This window comes from Triticum aestivum, chromosome 1A, assembly GCF_018294505.1.
Source record: "Triticum aestivum cultivar Chinese Spring chromosome 1A, IWGSC CS RefSeq v2.1, whole genome shotgun sequence".
Classification (NCBI taxonomy): Eukaryota; Viridiplantae; Streptophyta; class Magnoliopsida; order Poales; family Poaceae; genus Triticum; species Triticum aestivum.
In genome coordinates, this window is record NC_057794.1 from 338378290 (window position 1) to 338396692 (window position 18403).

Sequence of the window (18403 nt, forward strand, 5' to 3'; positions counted from 1 at the left end):
ACGAAGGTATTAAGATGGGATGGATCATCCTCATTAGGAGTACCGGAAAATTGGTCTTTCATAACAAGATTCAGCAAAGCATTATTAATATCACAAGTCTCCGCACTAGTGGCGGGAGGAGCAAGCGGAGTGCTGATAAAATCATTGTTGTTGGTATTTGAGAAATAACATAACTTGGTGTTCTCTTGAGTCATGATGACCACACAACAAGATTGCACTCAAAAACATATCCACTAAGAAAACGACGAACGAAAAAGAGAGGCGAATAAAACGGCAAATTTTTGTGAAGTGGGGGAGAGGAAAAAGAGAGGCAAATGGCAAATAATGTCAATTGCGAGGAGATGAGATTTGTGATTAGGAACCTGGTATATGTTGTAGATCCTCCCCGACAACGGCGCCAGAAATTCCTTTTGATGTCACTTGAAGCTATGTTGGTATTTCCCCAAAGAGGAAGGGTTGATGCAGCACAACGGCTGTAGGTATTTCCCTCAGATATGAAACCAAGGTTATCGAACCAGTTGGAGAACCAAGCAACACAACATAAACAGCCCCTGCACACAGATAACAAATCCCCGTAGCCCAACGTGTTAAAGGGGTAGTCAATCCCTTTTGGGGTACGGTGCCTCAAGATAGGCAAACGGGCGTGAGAGAGTTGTAAATATTGATAGATCGAATGCCAAATAAAATAAATTGCAGGAAGGTTTTTTGGATTTTTGGTTTAATAGGTCTAGAAATAAAAGCAAATAAAATAGATCGCAAAGGCAAATAATATAAGAAAGAGACCCAGGGGCCGTAGGTTTCACTTGTGGCTTCTCTCGAGAAAAATAGCAAAGCGGTGGGTGAACAAATTACTGTTGGGCAATTGATAGAACTTCAAATAATTATGATGATATCCAGGCAATGATCATTATATAGGCACCACGTCCAAGATTAGTAGATCGACTCCTACCTGCATCTACTACTATTACTCTACACATCAACCGCTATCCAGCATGCATCTAGTGTATTAAGTTCATGTTGAAACGGAGTAATGCAATAAGAACGATGACATGATGTAGACAAGATCTATCTATGTAGAGATAGACCCCATCATTTGATCCTTAGTAGCAATGATACATACGTGTCGGTTCCCCTTCTGTCACTAGGATCAAGCACCGTAAGATCGAACCCACTACAAAGCACCTCTTCCCATTGTAAGATAAATAGATAAAGTTGGCCAAACAAAACCCAAATATAGGAGAAGAAATGCGAGGCTATAAGCAAGCATGCATGAAAGAGATCAAAGAAACTCAAATACTTTTATGGATATAAAAAGATAGATCTGGTCGTAAACTCGAAGTTCATCAGATCCCAACAAACACACCGCAAAAGAGTTACATCATATGGATCTCCAAGGGGCCATTGTATTGAGAATCAAGAAAGAGAGATGAAGCCATCTAGCTACTAACTACAGACCTGAAGGTCTACAAAGAACTACTCACGCATCATCGGAGAGGCACCAATGGAAGTGGTGAACCCCATCCGAGATGGTGTCTAGATTGGATCTGGTGGTTCTGGACTCTACGGTGGCTAGATGAATATTTCGTCGACTCCCCCAGGATTCTGGAAATATTGGGGTATTTATAGAACAAAGAGGCGGTCCGGGGGCACCCGAGGTGGGAACAACCCACCAGGGCGTGCCTGGGCCGACTGGCGTGCCCTGGTGGGTTGTCCCCTCCTTGGGACTCCCCCCAGGTGCAACCAAGGCCCAACATGTTCCTTTTGGTCCATAAAAAATCTTCGTAAAGTTTCGTGGCATTTGGACTCCGTCTGATATTGATTTTCTGCGATGTTAAAAACACGGAAAAAACATGAACTGACACTTGGCACTATGTCAATAGGTTAGTACCAAAAAATGATATAAAATGATTATAAAACATCCAAGATTGATAATATAACAGCATGGAACAACCAAAAATTATAGATACGTTGGAGACGTATCAGGTATCCTCCTCTGAATGTTCGAGTGGCTTGACTTGGCACATGTTCATGCATGTAGTTGAATCAAAAACAACATAACCTCTATGATATTTATGTTCATGGTGATCGTATACTACTCATGCTAGTGTCCAATGTTACTTATGCATAATGCATGATCATGATAGTTGTTGCTCTCTAGCTGGCCGCTTCTCAATCTAATTGCTAGCCTTCGCCTGTATTAAGTGGGAATTCTGCTTGTACATCAGAAACCTTGAACCCAAAGTTATTCCAGATGAGCCCACCATACCTACCTATATGCGGTATTACCCTGCCATCCGAAGTAAATTTGCATGTGCCACCTCTAAAAAACTTCTAAAAAATATCTGTTTGTGTGCATGGATCATTCATGGAACGACAGGAGGTAGTCGGTAGCTTCCATGCTAAGCGGGTTATTCTTAGGTCGAGTGTTTATTCACTCGCCATCGCACGAGAAAAGGGCGGTAATAGGGATGCACATTCCCAAACTGCAAAATACAAAAGGAGTTAATCGCTTGAATAATCAAACAAAAACTCCCAATGGAGTCAAAACCTTTACTTTTATCGCTTGGGAACCACCACTAGCTTGTTTAGCATGGGATATATTGATAATTGATGGTCGTGAAGTAAATGAGAAGGGTGCATGTCTCAGAATATCATTTATCTCTGTTTTAAAACTTGATCTCTGGCACCTCTACAAATCACTGCTTCCCTCTGCGAAGGGACTATCTATTTACTTTTATGTTGTGTCATCACCTTCTAAAACAAGCACTAGAACGTGAGAGCACAACTGTCATGACTTATGAATTGTGTGTAGCTAATGTTGGGTGCATCATGACTGGATCTTTTCTACCATGAATTACAATGTTTAGTCGCTGCTTGGACTATGGAGGTGCTCTACATTTATGTTTTGCGGTCTCGGAAAGGGCTAGCGAGATACCACTATTGTCATATTACATCATGGTTGTTTTGACAACGTGTTGCCATTTGAGATGTCTTATTATCGCTCGCTAGTTGATTATGTCATTGATATGAGTTGATATAATCTTTAAGAGTTATTGTAGGCATGGTTAGTTATAATGTTGTTTGAAAACCTGGGTGTTGTTTAAGCTTATTTATGCAAACAAGAGCAAAAGAGTTTGTAAAAGTTTTTCTTTTTCACTTTTAGTTTATCAACTGAATTGCTTGAGGACAAGAAAAGGTTTAAGCTTGGGGGAGTTGATACGTCTCCAACATATCTACTTTTCCTAAAGCTTTTCCTCTTGTCTTGGACTCTAATTTGCATGATTTGAATGAAACTAACCCCTGATTGACGCTGTTTTCAGCAGAACTACCATGGTGTTGTTTTTGTGCAGAAATAAAAGTTCTCGGAATGGAACGAAACTTTGCGAGAATTTTTTATATCAATAATAAGAATTTCTAGAGCCAAGACCCACCAGTGGGGGGCACCTGGGTGAGCACAACCCACCAGGGCGCCCCCCCCTCTCCTGGCACGCCCAGGGTGGCCCCACAGACCCTAAAACCTATGCTATAAAATCCTATTTTTTCACGAAAAAGAATTATCAGGATCCATGAGACGTAGCCTCCGCCACCTCCTGTTCTTCACCGGGAGGCAAGATCTGAAGTCCGTTTGGGGCTCCGGAGAGGGGGATCTTCATTCTTCGTCATCACCAACCCTTCTCCATCACCAATTCCATGATGCTCCCCACCGGGAGTGAGTAATTCCTTCGTAGGCTCGCTGGTCGATGAGGTGTTGGATGAGATTCATCGTGTAATTGAGTTAGTTTTGTTAGGGCTTGATCCCTAGTATACACTATGTTATTAGATTGATGTTGATATGACTTTGGCATGCTTAATGCTTGTCACTTTGGGCCCGGGTGCCATGATTTCATATCTGAACTATTTATGTTATCACCATTATATCCATGTTCTAGATCCGATCTTGCAAGTTATAGTCACCTACTACGTGTTATGATCCGGCAACCCCGGAGTGACAATAGCCGGGACCACTCCCGGTGATGACCGTAGTTTGAGGAGTTCATGTATTCACTATATGTTAATACTTTGTTCCGATTCTCTATTAAAAGGAGGTCTTAATATCCCTTAGTTTCCAATATGGACCCCGCTACCACGGGAGGGTAGGACAAAAGATGTCATGCAAGTTCTTTCCATAAGCACGTATGACTATTTACGGAATACATGCCTATATTATATCGACGAACTGGAGCTAGTGACGTATCACCCTAGGTTATATCTGTCTCATGATGGATATCATCCAACAAGTCACCGATCCAATGCCTATGAATTTATCTTATATTGTCTTGTTAAGTTACTACTGCTATCATCACAGTTCCACTTGCTACAAAACTATTGCTTTCATTGTTATCGTTACCGATACTGCTGCTACTATTATCAAAACTATCATACTACTTTGCTACTGATCACTTTCTTGCAGATAATTAATCTCCAGGAGTGGTTGAGTTGACAACTCAGCTGCTAATACCTTCAAATATTCTTTGGTTCCCCTTGTGTTGAATCTATAAATTTGGTTTGAATACTCTACCCTCGAAAACTATTGCGATCCCCTATACTTGTGGGTTATCAGGGTTCATCATCCTCATTGGTGCCTCTCCAATGATGCGTGAGTAGTTGGTTCTAGACCTACGGGTCTATAGTTAGTATCTAGATGGCTTCATCTCTCTCTCTCTTTTGATTCTCAATACAATGGTCTCTTGGAGATCTATTTGATGTAACTTTTTTTTCTGTGTGTTTGTTTGGATCCGATGAACTTTGAGTTTATGATCAGATTTATGTTTTTACCCATGAAAGTTATTTGAGTCTTTTGATCTCTATATGCATGATTACTTATAGCCTCGTATTTCTTCTTCGAATCTTTGGTTTAGTTAGGCCAACTAGATCGATTTTTCTTGCCATGGGAAGAGGTGCTTTGTGATGGGTTCAATCTTACGGTGCTTGATCCCAGTGACAGAAGGGGAACCGACATGTATGTATCGTTGCTATTAAGGATAACAAGATGGTGTTTATTTCTACATAAATAGATCTTGTCTATACCATGCCAACGTTCTTGTTGCATTACTCCATTTCTCCATGAACTTAATACACTATATGCGTGTTGGATAGCGGTCGATGTGTGGAGTAATAGTAGTAGATGCAGGCAGGAGTCGGTCTACTAATCTTGGATGTGATGCCTATATAATGATCATTGCCTGGATATCATCATGATTATTTGAAGTTCTATCAATTTCCCAACAGTAATTTGTTTACCCACTGTATGCTATTTTTCTTGAGAGAAGCCACTAGTGAAATCTACGGCCCCCGGGTCTCCTCTTTATTATATTTGCCTTCGCGATCTATTTTTATTTTTCCTTTTATTTTCAGATCTATTAATCTAAAAATACAAAAATACCTTGCTGCAATTCATTATTATTTATTCTATCTCGCGTTCCCATGAGATATATTTATCCAATCTACTACAATTTTACCTATCTTTTTACCCATGAGGGATTGACAACCCCTCTCTTACGTCGGGTTGCAATATTTGTTCTTTGTGTGCAGGAGCTGTTTACGTGGTGTTGCGTGGTTCTCCTACTGGTTCGATAACCTTGGTCTCATCACTGAGGGAAATACCTACTGTAGTTGTGCTGCATTCCTCTTTGGGGAAATACCGACGTAGTTCAAGCTGCATCACACCACTCCCACTACATCACCCTGGAGGTCTGCCATTATCAATATCGGCACCACCCCACCACCGTAGCCAGGATGTCGGTCAGCTATCGCCACAATGCCGGGGCCAGGGGATGCCCATGACGGCCATAGGAAGCGCCCACCATCGAGACGCACCTCACATACTCACAACCCCCGTAGGTGAAGCCAGTTCAGCGCATCAGCCATAAGCCCCCGCATGGGTTTGGAAAGAGCTCGTCCATGAGATGTTGCTCAACAACCAGTGCCGGCCGTCACCACCTTCTGCAAACCCACCTCGCATAGCTAAGCAACAATGATGCCCACAGCTTTCCGGCATGCCTAACCTACTGTCATCGCCACATCGTAATGCCATCGTACCTAGAGCCTGTAGGGGATTCAATGCCGGACACCTTTGGTGGCGACGATTGGAGGAGGAAGAGTGACATGCGACGAAGGGAGGTAGCAGCGGCACAACTAGGATTTCCTCTAGTCACTAGATAAGGGCCGATGAATGATGTCTACTACACAACCTTCTTCTTGTAGACGTTGTTGCGCCTCCAAGTGTAGAGGTTTGTAGGATAGTAGCAAATTTCCTTCAAGTGGATGACATAGGATGAAGATGGTCTCTCTCAAACAACCCTGCAACCAAATAACAAAGAGTCTCTTGTGTCCCCAACACACCCAATATAATGGTAAATTGTATAGGTGCACTAGTTTGGCGAAGAGATGGTGATACAAGTGCAATATGGATGGTAGATATAGGTTTTTATAATCCAAAATTATAAAAACAGCAAGGTAACTAATGATAAAAGTGAGCACAAACGGTATTGCAATGCTTCGAAACAAGGCCTAGGGTTCATACTTTCACTAGTGAAAGTTCTCTCCACAAGGATAACATAATTAGATCATATAACTATCCCTCAACATGCAACAAAGAGTCACTCCAAAGTCACTAATAGCGGAGAACAAACGAGGAGATTATTGTAGGGTACGAAACCACCTCAAAGTTATTCTTTCCGATCAATCCGTTGGGCTATTCCTATAAGTGTCATAAACATCCCTAGAGTTCGTAATAAAATAACAACTTAAGACACAAATCAACCAAAACCCTAATGTCACCTAGATACTCCAATGTCACCTCAAGTATCCGCGGGTATGATTATATGATATGCATCACACAATCTCATATTCATCTATTCAGCCAACTCAAAGAACTTCAAAGAGTGCCCCAAAGTTTCTCCCAGAGAGTCAAGACGAAAACGTGTGCCAACCCCTATGCATAGATTCCCAAGGTCATGAAACCCGCAAGTTGATCACCAAAACATACATCAAGTGAATCAATAGAGTACCCATTGTCACCACAGGTATCCCACGCAATACATACATCAAGTGTTCTCAAATCCTTAAAGACTCAATCCGATAAGATAACTTCAAAGGGAAAACTCAATTCATCACAAGGAGATAGAGGGGGAGAAACATCATAAGATCCAACTATAGTAGCAAAGCTCGCGTTACATCAATATCGTGCCACATCAAGAACACGAGAGAGAGAGAGAGAGAGAGAGAGAGATGAAACACATAGCTACTGGTACATACCCTCAGCCCCGAGGGTGAACTACTCCCTCCTCGTCATGGACAGCGCCGGGATGATGAAGATGGCCACCGGTGACGATTCCCCCCTCTGGCAGGGTGCCAGAACAGGGTCCCGATTGGTTTTTGGTGGCTACAAAGGCTTGCGGCGGCCGAACTCCTGATCTAGGTTATTTTCTGGAGGTTTGGGGATTTATAGGAGAGGTTGGTGTCGAGAACAAGTCAGGGGGCCCCACGGAGAGTCCACGAGGCACAGGGGTGCGCCCCAGGGGGGTGGGCGTGCCCTCCACCCTCGTGGAGCCCATGGCACTCCCCTCTGGTAACTCTTCGTTATAGTATTTTTTATATTTTCCAGAAAAAATCTTCGTCGATTTTCAGCGCATTCCGAGAACTTTTATTTCTGCACAAAAACAACACCATGGTAGTTCTGCTAAAAATAGCGTCAGTCCGGGTTAGTTCTACCCAAATCATACCAAAATCATGTAAAAATATTATAAACATGGCATGAATACATCAAAAATTATAGATACGTTGGAGACGTATCAGCATCCCCAAGCTTAATTCTTGCTCGTCCTCGAGTAGGTAAATGATAAAAACAGAATTTTTAATGTGGAATGCTACCTAACATATTTATCAATGTGATCTTCTCTATTGTGTCAAGAATATTCAGATCCATAAGATTCAAAACAAAAGTTTAATATTGACATAAAAACAGTAATACTTCAAGCACATGAACAAAGCAATCATGTCTTCTCAAAATAACATGGTCAAAGAAAGCTATCCCTACAAAATCATATAGTCTGGCTATGCTCTATCTTCATCACACAAAGTATTTAATCATGCACACTCCCGATGACAAGCCAAGCAATTCTTTCATACTTTTGATGTTCTCAAACTTTTTCAATCTTCACGCAATACATGAGCGTGAGCCATGGATATAGCACTAAAGGTGGAATAGAATGGTGATTGTGGAGAAGACAAAAGGAGAAGATAGTCTCACATCAACTAGGCGTATCAACGGGCTATGGAAATGCCCATCAATAGATATCAATGTGAGTGAGTAGAGATTGCCATGCAACGGATGCACTAGAGCTATAAGCGTCGGAAAGCTCAAAAAGAATCTTCACGCAATACATGAGCGTGAGCCATGGATATAGCACTAAAGGTGGAATAGAATGGTGATTGTGGAGAAGACAAAAGGAGAAGATAGTCTCACATCAACTAGGCGTATCAACGGGCTATGGAAATGCCCATCAATAGATATCAATGTGAGTGAGTAGAGATTACCATGCAACGGATGCACTAGAGCTATAAGCGTAGGAAAGCTCAAAAAGAAACTAAGTGGGTGTGCACCCAACTTGCTTGCTCATGAAGACCTAGGGCATTTGAGGAAGCCCATCATTGGAATATACAATCCAAGTTCTATGATGGAAAATTCCCACTAGTATATGGAAGTGACAACACATGAGACTCTCTACTATGAAGATCATGGTGCTACTTTGAAGCATAAGTGTGGTAAAAGGATAGTAGCATTGCCCCTTCTCTCTTTTTCTCTCATTTTTTTGTTTTCTCTTTTTTGGGGGGGGGGTCTCTTTTTTTTGGCCTCTTTTTTTATTTATTTTATTTTATTTTTCGTCCAGAGTCTCAACCCGACTTGTTGGGGAATCATAGTCTCCATCATCCTTTCCTCACTGGAACAATGCTCTAATAATGATGATCATCACACTTTTATTTACTTACAACTCAAGAATTACAACAAAATATGACTCTATATGAATGCCTCCGGCGGTGTACCGGGATGTGCAATGACTCAAGAGTGACATGTATGAAAAAATTATGAACGGTGGCTTTGCCACAAATACGATGTCAACTACATGATCATGCAAAGCAATATGACAATGATGAAGTGTGTCATAATAAACGGAACGGTGGAAAGTTACGTGGAAATATATCACGGAATGACTATGGAAATGCCATAATAGGTAGGTATGGTGGCTGTTTTGAGGTAGGTAATGGTGGCTGTTATGGTACCGGCGAAAGTTGCTTGGCACAAGAGAGGCTAGCTGTCGGTGTCAAAACCGGCGGATCTCGGGTAGTGGGTCCCAAACTGTGCGTCTAGGCCGGATGGTAATAGGAGGCAGGGAACACGATGTTTTACCCAGGTTCGGGCCCTCTTGATGGAGGTAAAACCCTACGTCCTACTTGATTAATATTGATGATATGGGTAGTACAAGAGTAGATCTACCACGAGATCAAGGAGGCTAAACCCTAGAAGCTAGCCTATGGTATGATTGTTGTATATGGAGTTGATTGCCTACGGACTACAACCCTCCGGTTTATATAGACACCGGATAGGGTTAGGGTTACATAGAGTCGGTTACAATGGTAGGAGATCTTGAATATCCGCATCGCCAAGCTTGCCTTCCACGCCAAGGAAAGTCCCATCCGGACACGAGACGAAGTCTTCAATCTTGTATCTTCATAGTCCAGGAGTCCGGCTGAAGGTATAGTCCGGCTACCCGAACACCCCCTAATCCAGGACTCCCTCAGTAGCCCCTGAACCAGGCTTCAATGACGACGAGTCCGGCACGCAAATTGTCTTCGGCATTGCAAGGCGGATTCCTCCTCCAAGTCCTTCATAGAAGATTGTAAACACCAAGAGTAGTGTCCGGCTCCGCAAAATAAGCTTCCACGTATCGCCATAGAGAGAATAATATTAACACAAATCAAAACTGCTGACGTATTCTGCAGTGTGTCATCACACTACGGCCAAGTCCTTTACTCGAATCGTTTTTACTTTTCCACCTCAGCATGTTTTGCGAGGCGGTTCCTTGGCACGTCTTGTCAAAGCAGAGATCGTGTACCCCCTTTACGGGATTCTCATCAATACGGATGTGGGTAACCCAACCGCGCCATTTATCACGGCGCTTGGGAGGCAAGCAAGTTTTACTAGGCTGGTGGGGACGCACAACCGCATCCGCCCATATAAGGGGATAAGGATCCACCTTTTTACCCATGCCTTCTTCCTCCTTTGCCTATCCATCTCCTGCGCACTCGAGCTCCAGCGCCCAAGCCTGCACTTCCCACCTCAACCTTCTCCAGCAATGTCCGGAGCGGGATGCAAGTGGATGGTCTCCTCCGTCACGGAGGGCCATGTCAAAAAACTAAGGAAGGCCGGATACTTGTCCAAAGACATCGCGCACCGGCTTCTCGAGGAGGGGCAGCTTCTCCCCACCCCAAGGCCCCATGAGAGGGTAGTATTTCTCCCCCACTTCCTCCGCGGACTGGGTTTTCCACTCCACCCATTTCTCCGGGGGCTCATGTTCTACTACGGCCTGGATTTCCACGATCTGGCCCCAAACTTCATCCTCAACATCTCGGCGTTTATCGTCGTGTGCGAGGCTTTCCTCCGCATCCGCCCCCATTTTGGCCTCTGGCTCAAGACCTTCAACGTCAAGCCCAAGGTGGTGCGCGGCAGCCAGGCGGAGTGCGAAGGCGCCATGGCGGGCAAGATGGCCAACGTCCTATGGCTCGAGGGCTCCTTCGTGGAGACCCTGAAGGGGTGGCAATTGTGGTGGTTTTACATCACCGAGCCACGCGATCCGAAATGGATCGCAACCCCCGAGTTCCGATCCGGACCCCCACGTGGCTTATGTCCTGGAAAGAGACGGGCCTGTCGTGGGGCGACGAAAAAGAAGTGAACAGACTGCAGACATGCATCCAGTCCCTGGTGAGCAAGCTGATCAAGCTTGTCAATGTAGTCCAGGTTATGCTCGTTCGCCGGATCCTCCCGTGTCAACAACGGGACTTTAATCTGTGGGAATTCGACCCGGCACAGCACCAAACCCTTAACAGGCTCTTCGACACGACGTATGAAGACGTCTGGAAGGTGCTAACCAAAGGCGCCGAGGCTCCCACATCCGCTTCCGAGGACCACGGATACAGCTCGCAGCGTCACGCTAGTGAGGTAAGCTATTTTCACCTTTTACAGGATGTTAAGTTTTTTCATAGTTTGACTCTATGCGGGATCTAAACTCCCTTACCTTTGACAGGCTTGGCGGGCGAAGTCCGGATCGATTAACTATCCGGCTCCCTTGCCCAAAGACCCAGCCCCTGCTCTCCTAGTGAAGCTGCTGGTTTCGGCGCCTTATGTGGTGCCAGAGAAGAAGGCCAAGAAGAAGAAGGCCACGGGGACTCGAAAGAGTGCCCATAATGTGGTGGTGTCGGACTTGTCATCTGACGAGTCCGAGACGCCCTCCTCCCGCGAAAACGAGGAGGAGGAAGAAGAAAACTCCCCCCCCCCGGCGGAGGGAGGAGAGAAGAGGAAGGCCGCCCCAACGGGGGAGGCCGAGGGGTCTAGGAAAAGGAAGACCCCTCCGCCGGACTATGCCCCCAACGCCGAAGAGGGCAAAGAGGAGTGGCCAAACAGGGCCAAGCGTCTGGCGAAATCGTAACTTCGGATATCAGAATAACTCATGATCTTCCTTTGTTGCACAGCTTTCCCTAATGTCGAACGTAATTATGCAGCCCGCCCCGGGCCGAACTCAACGAGTCGTCGAGCGGCTCCCTAGATTCATCGGACGTGAACTTAGTTCCGCCCATTGTCTCCCCCCACACTGCGGACGATGCCGAAGTGGCGTCGCAACAAGCTCCAGGGCAGGAGGAGGTGGTCCTGGAGGAGCCGCAAGGCGACCTCCCGGACCCCAGGAGTAAAGGGGACAAGACCCCCCAGGGCTCCAAGTCTGGCTTTGTGCCGGACACCGCGCCGGAATCTTCAACAGTTCCAGACCGCGGTAGGCGAACTCCTTCCAAGAGGAGCAAGCCTTCTGAGCCGGCGGCCTCCGTCCAACCGGAGGTGACGGACAATCTGCTCGAGGTGCTTGACGGCGCTTCCATCGATGAGGAGCACCGTACTATTATGAGTACGGTGATCCAGAAGGTTCAGTCCGCCAAGAGCGGACTGAGTGAAGCTTGCGCTAGCCTCCTAACAGGCTTTGAGGTAAGTAAAAATATGTAAAAATAAACCGCATAGACAGTAGCCCCTGATGCTCTGTTTGGCATTCGGAAAGAAAAGCCGAATAGAGGATCTATTAAATTTCACAGGAGTCTAACAAAAAGAGTCAATATGTGTATGCAGGCTTCACTGCTATCCACCGCCGCACTGACTGCGGAGGTGGGTGTCCTGAAACAGGACCTCAAGCGGACCGAGCAAGAGCTCAGCCTTGCCAAGCAGCAGCTCGAGGAAAAAAGAAGGTAGGAAATACCTTACAGAAAAAGTGCCTATAGAGAGGCTTGATTGCAAAAAATAACAGGATTGCACTGCTTATTATAGGGGCCACGACTGAGGTGGCGACCCTCTAGCAGGCGCTATCCGAGGCCGAAAAGAAAATGCCCGCGGAGCGCACCGAGCGATAGAAACTTGGGGCTCAGGTCGGCGAGGTGCAGCAAGAGCTTCAGGCTCTCATGAAAAAACATGAGAGTTTGGAGCTTGAGTCAAAGACCCAAGCGTCCGAGCTTGCGGCGGCCCTTGAGACTGCCAAGTCTGCCAAGGTCGAACCCAAAAGGCCCTCCAAGAGTTGGAGGAGATGAAGAAGATAGCAGCGGGTAAGGCATTCTTTATGCAAAGCAGAAATATAAAAGTAAACTACTTGTTACTTACCCGAATCTGGAGTTCTCCAGGAGCATTCGCAAATCTTCCCCGCAGCGTATCCGACGCCGCCGCATTCTACCGAGCTGAAGAGGGCAGCTCGACGGAGAAGGTGTTCTGGTCTCAGTATGCTGAGGCCGAACACCCTGTGCCCTTGAGCGACCAGCTGAAACAGCTGGTCGAGCTCCACAAGGCGGCCGAACAGGCCATGAAGGGCTTCGTAGTTCGGCTGTGGCCCGGAGAGGCCCTGCCTGGGAGCTACTTCGGGCTGGTGCGGCGGCTGGTGGAGGCCTGTCCAAGGCTCGAGGTCATCAAGTGCTCCGTCTGCATCGAAGGTGCCCGTCGGTCCCTTGCCCGTGCAAAGGTGCACTAGGGTAAGCTGGACGGTGAGAAGCTTGTGAAGGACAGGCCGCCGCCGGGGAAGGAGCATCGCAAGCCCGAGAACTATTACAAGGATGTTCTTGCGGGTGCCCGCCTTGTGGCGGATGAATGTACCAAGGACGTAATTTTTGAATAAACTCGCTCGTTTTTATCCTGTGCGCTGAAAACTTGTTCATAGGCGCTTAAGCAATGCTTGTTAAATTTAAAATATTATTTTCTATGCGGCCGTTTATCAAAAAATTGAGAGATGGCCAATCGTCGGCTTCTGCCCCCATGCCACTAGTGCTGGGGTGTTCGGGATAAACCTGAGCGCTCTTTTTCCCATAGTTGGGTCCTTCGAGGGAGGCGCTCAGCGCAATGAACCAGGAAATCGGACTATAATGCTTGAACACTCTCACTTAGCCATAGAACTTTATAATTTTAAATTTCGGCGAAGCCCCTAGTTCGAAAGACCGAGTTCGGGGCGCTATCCACGCCTTGGCCGGACAAATACGGCTCCTTGCTCGAAGCGGCATAAGTCTTTAGGGACTCGAAAAACCTCTCGAACAGTGACCGGTCTCTCGCCTCATCATGACAGTCAGTTTTAGCTTTCTCCACTGAGGTGCTTAACCCAGCTCAACCAGGGCACAATCGCAGTGGTTCTCCTAGTGCTACCTTAGCCGATATAGCGGAACGTAAGGCACCAAAACATAGGAGCCGGGCAAACCCAACTATTGACCCAAATCATGATTCGGAGCCGATGCATATAGTGCTATAAGTTCGGGGTGCCGCACTTGTGGAAGTGTACGGACTTCTCACACCATATTAAAGGGTACTGAAGCCCCTGGCGTACTTGCCGTACCATAGTGTACGGGTGCAATCATGTCATTAATGAACATATATAAAAGAGAGTAATGCAGAAAATAGACAAAAGCTATGCATTGTTTATAGAGAGGCTATTTATCAAAGCCGAACGATACAAATAGTGCGGTAAGCAAAAGATATTGGACTATTCAGTATGTCCTGACCAGGGGCAGGCCGCGGAATTGTAATTAAAACGGGTATACCGCTCGTAACAGAGACCACCTGGGAGTTCCATAATGCGGCATGGCTTGTCTGCCTCCCTGGATCTTGCATCGTTTGTGCGGCAGTCAAATTGCTGAACAGGTCGTCTGAAGTATGGAGTCCTGAAAGTAAGAAAAAATTAAAAAAAGGAATCTGGCAGCCCCTAGTACGTTTTAAGCCGTATTCTGGGCGTGCCGTTATTGTGCCCCTTCCCCTGTGCCCATGGTATTTCAAGGGCGTAGTTATGTAGGCGAGGTACTGGTTTCGCTATGTCGCGAAAGCTGGGGTTGGGGCCGCATTGCTACGCTTGCTTAGAGTGTGCCAGGCGGTCCTGCTGTGGGTTACTCCGGGCGCGCTTGGCAGTGTCTGGCTTTTTAATGGCCGGACTGGAGAATTGCCTGAGAAGGCTACTTTGTACCTCCGCTGCGAGAGCCGCCGTATGCTCCTCCGTACGGAGGGAGCGTTCGGTGTTTCCGTTGACCGTAATTACTCCTCGAGGGCCTGGCATCTTGAGCTTGAGATATGCGTAGTGCGGCACCACATTGAACTTTGCAAATGCAGTTCGTCCGAGCAGGGCGTGATAGCCACTGCGAAACGGGACTATATCGAAGATTAACTCTTCACTTCGGAAATTGTCCGGGGATCCGAAGACCACATCAAGTGTTACTGAGCCTGTACAGTTGGCTTCTACACCTGGTATAATGCCTTTAAAGGTCGTTCTTGTGGGCTTAATCCTTGAGGGGTCTATGCCCATTTTCTGCACTGTATCCTGATAAAGCAGGTTCAGGCTACTGCCGCCGTCCATGAGGACTCTTGTGAGATGAAATCCGTCGATGATTGGGTCGAGAACCAATGCGGCGAAGCCGCCATGACGGATGCTAGTGGGATGGTCCCTTCGATCAAAAGTGATCGGGCAGGAGGACCATGGGTTGAACTTTGGGGCGACTGGCTCTATCGCATATATGTCCCGTAGCGCACGCTTCCGCTCCCGCTTGGGAATGTGGGTTGCGTATATCATGTTCACCGTCCGCACTTGTGGGGGAAAGCCCTTCTGTCCATTGTTGTTCGGCGGCTTGGGCTCCTCGTCGTCGCTGTGCAGCCCCTTGTCTCTGTTTTCGGCCCTTAACTTGCCTGCCTGCTTGAACACCCAACAATCCCTGTTAGTGTGATTGGCTGGCCTTTCGGGGGTGCCATGTATCTGGCACAAGCGATCGAGTATTCGGTCCAAACTGGACGGGCCCTGAGTATTCTTTTTGAATGGCTTTTTCCGCTGACCGGATTTATAGCCTTTGAATCCGGCATTGACTGCCGTGTCTTCATTGCTGTCGTTGTTAACGCGGCGTTTTTGCTTATTCTGACGTGTCCTGCCACTTTTGTCTTTGGTATCCGAATTACCAGGGTTCTTTGATAAGTTGTTACTGCGAGCTAGCCAGCTATCTTCTCCCGCGCAAAAGCGGGTCATGAGTGTCGTGAGGGCTGCCATGGATTTCGGCTTTTCCTGTCCCAGGTGCCGGGCAAGCCACTCATCGCGGATGTTGTGCTTGAAGGCTGCTAGTGCCTCTGCGTCCGGACAGTCGACTATCTGGTTTTTCTTTGTTAGGAACCGTGTCCAGAATTGTCTGGCCGATTCCTCTGGCTGCTGAATTATGTGGCTTAAGTCGTCGGCATCCAGCGGTCGCACGTAAGTGCCCTGGAAGTTGTCGAGGAATGCGGCTTCCAGGTCCTCCCAAGAACCGATTGAGTCTGCTGGCAAGCTGTTAAGCCAATGCCGGGCCAGTCCTTTAAGTTTGAGCGGGAGGTATTTGATGGCGTGTAGATCATCGCCGCGTGCCATGTGGATGTGAAGGAGATAATCCTCGATCCATACCGCCGGATCTTTTGTGCCATCGTATGATTCGATGTTTACAGGTTTGAAACCCTCTGGGATTTTATGATCCATTACTTCATTCGTGAAGCATAGCGGGTGTGTGGCGCCTCTGTACTGGGCTATATCACGACGCAGCTTGGAAGAGCTCTGTCTGTTGTGTTCGGCCCAGCCGGATTTGTTGTATCCGGAGTGAAGATCATTGTCACATGCCGTAGGGCGCCTGCGCGATCCGTAGATCGATCTTGTTTGTCTTGCCTTATCCTCCAGTATGTCTCGCAGGTCGGGCGCATTTTCCCGTGCCTTAGTTGAGTGGCATCGGGGCATGGCTTGGGTGGAGGGCCGAGAGGCCTCTCTGTCGCGGCCGCGAGGTGGCCGGTCTGCCATGTCATGCACTGGTGATGTAGGTGCTTCCTCCTCTGATCAGGGTAGCGGCCTGCGTTTCGGGTAACTCTTGGAGGGGCGTTCGAGTTCATACTCTTCGGCCGCAAGGACTTCAGTCCATCTGTCAGCTAGCAAATCTTGGGCAGCTCTAAGCTGTTGCTGCTTTTTCTTGAGACTGCTTGCCGTGGCTAAAAGCCTGCATTTAAAACGCTCTTGTTCGGTGGGGTCTGATGGTATGACGAATTCGTCGTCATCGAGGCTTGCCTCGTCTTCGGAGGGAGGTGTATAGTTATCATCCTTGACCTCTCGGTCTGCCGCTCTCTCATGAGGGCTGGCTTCTCCATCTTCCTGTGCCGAATCTTGCTAAGGTGGGTGTTCTTCGGCGCTATCCGGGGTAGTATTATCTCCCGTGCCGGAATCACCATTTTTGCTTTGGCGGGATTTAGAGCGGCGCCGCTGACGCCGGCGCTTTGGCTGTTTCTTGGGGGCGTCATCCCCCACTGTTCCATCGCCATCTCCATCTTTTGGAGTATCCACCATATATATGTCATATGACGAGGTGGCCTTCCAGCGCCCTATAGGTGCTGGTTCCTGTTCGTATCCTACATCGTCGTCCATGCCGTCGATGTCTTCGGAGTTGAAGTCAAGCATGTCGGTTAGATCATCGACAGTGGCTACAAAGTGGGTGGTGGGTGGGCTTTGAATTTCCTCATCGCCCGTATCCCACCCTCGCCGACCGTAGTCTGGCCAGGGCTCTCCTGATAAAGAGAGAGACTTAAGAGAATTCAGGATGTCACCAAAAGGCGAACGCTGAAAGATGTCTGCGGCGGTGAACTCCATTATCGGCGCCCAATCGGATTCGATTGGCAGGGGCGCGGGGGGTTCGGATTCCGGGGAGGAGTCCAGATCCTCGGAGTCATGGGTCGTGCAGAGTGCGGGGCTAGCGTTCGGCTCGATCGCTTTTGGGATCGCAGCCCCTGAGATGACGTCCAACCGCTCATCCTCGATTGACGGAATAGGCTCCGAGTTAGGGGTCGCAACCGATGCGTGTGCAGCCTCCAGGACACTGTCCGGGGGCAGAGCTAGATCATGCCTCTCGAGATAGTGCGGCGCGCTTGGCCGTGGCTCGAGTCCGTCGAAGATCAAGTCTCCGCGGATGTCAGCCGTGTAGTTTAAGCTTCCAAACTTGACTTGATGGCCAGGGGCGTAGCTTTCGATCTGCTCCAGGTGGCCGGGCGAATTGGCCCGCAGAGCGAAGCCGCCAAAGACGAAGATCTGTCCGGGGAGCAAAGTCTCACCCTGGACCGCATCGTTGTTGATGATCAAAGGAGCCATCGGGCCTAAAGGCGACGACACAGAGGAACTCTCAATGAAAGCACCAATGTCGGTGTCAAAACCGGCGGATCTCGGGTAGTGGGTCCCGAACTGTGTGTCTAGGCCGGATGGTAACAGGAGGCAGGGAACACGATGTTTTACCCAGGTTCGGGCCCTCTTGATGGAGGTAAAACCCTATGTCCTGCTTGATTAATATTGATGATATGGGTAGTACAAGAGTAGATCTACCACGAGATCAAGGAGGCTAAACCCTAGAAGCTAGCCTATGGTATGATTGTTGTATATGGAGTTGATTGCCTACGGACTACAACCCTCCGGTTTATATAGACACCGGATAGGGTTAGGGTTACATAGAGTCGGTTACAATGGTAGGAGATCTTGAATATCCGCATCGCCAAGCTTGCCTTCCACGCCAAGGAAAGTCCCATCCGGACACGGGACGAAGTCTTCAATCTTGT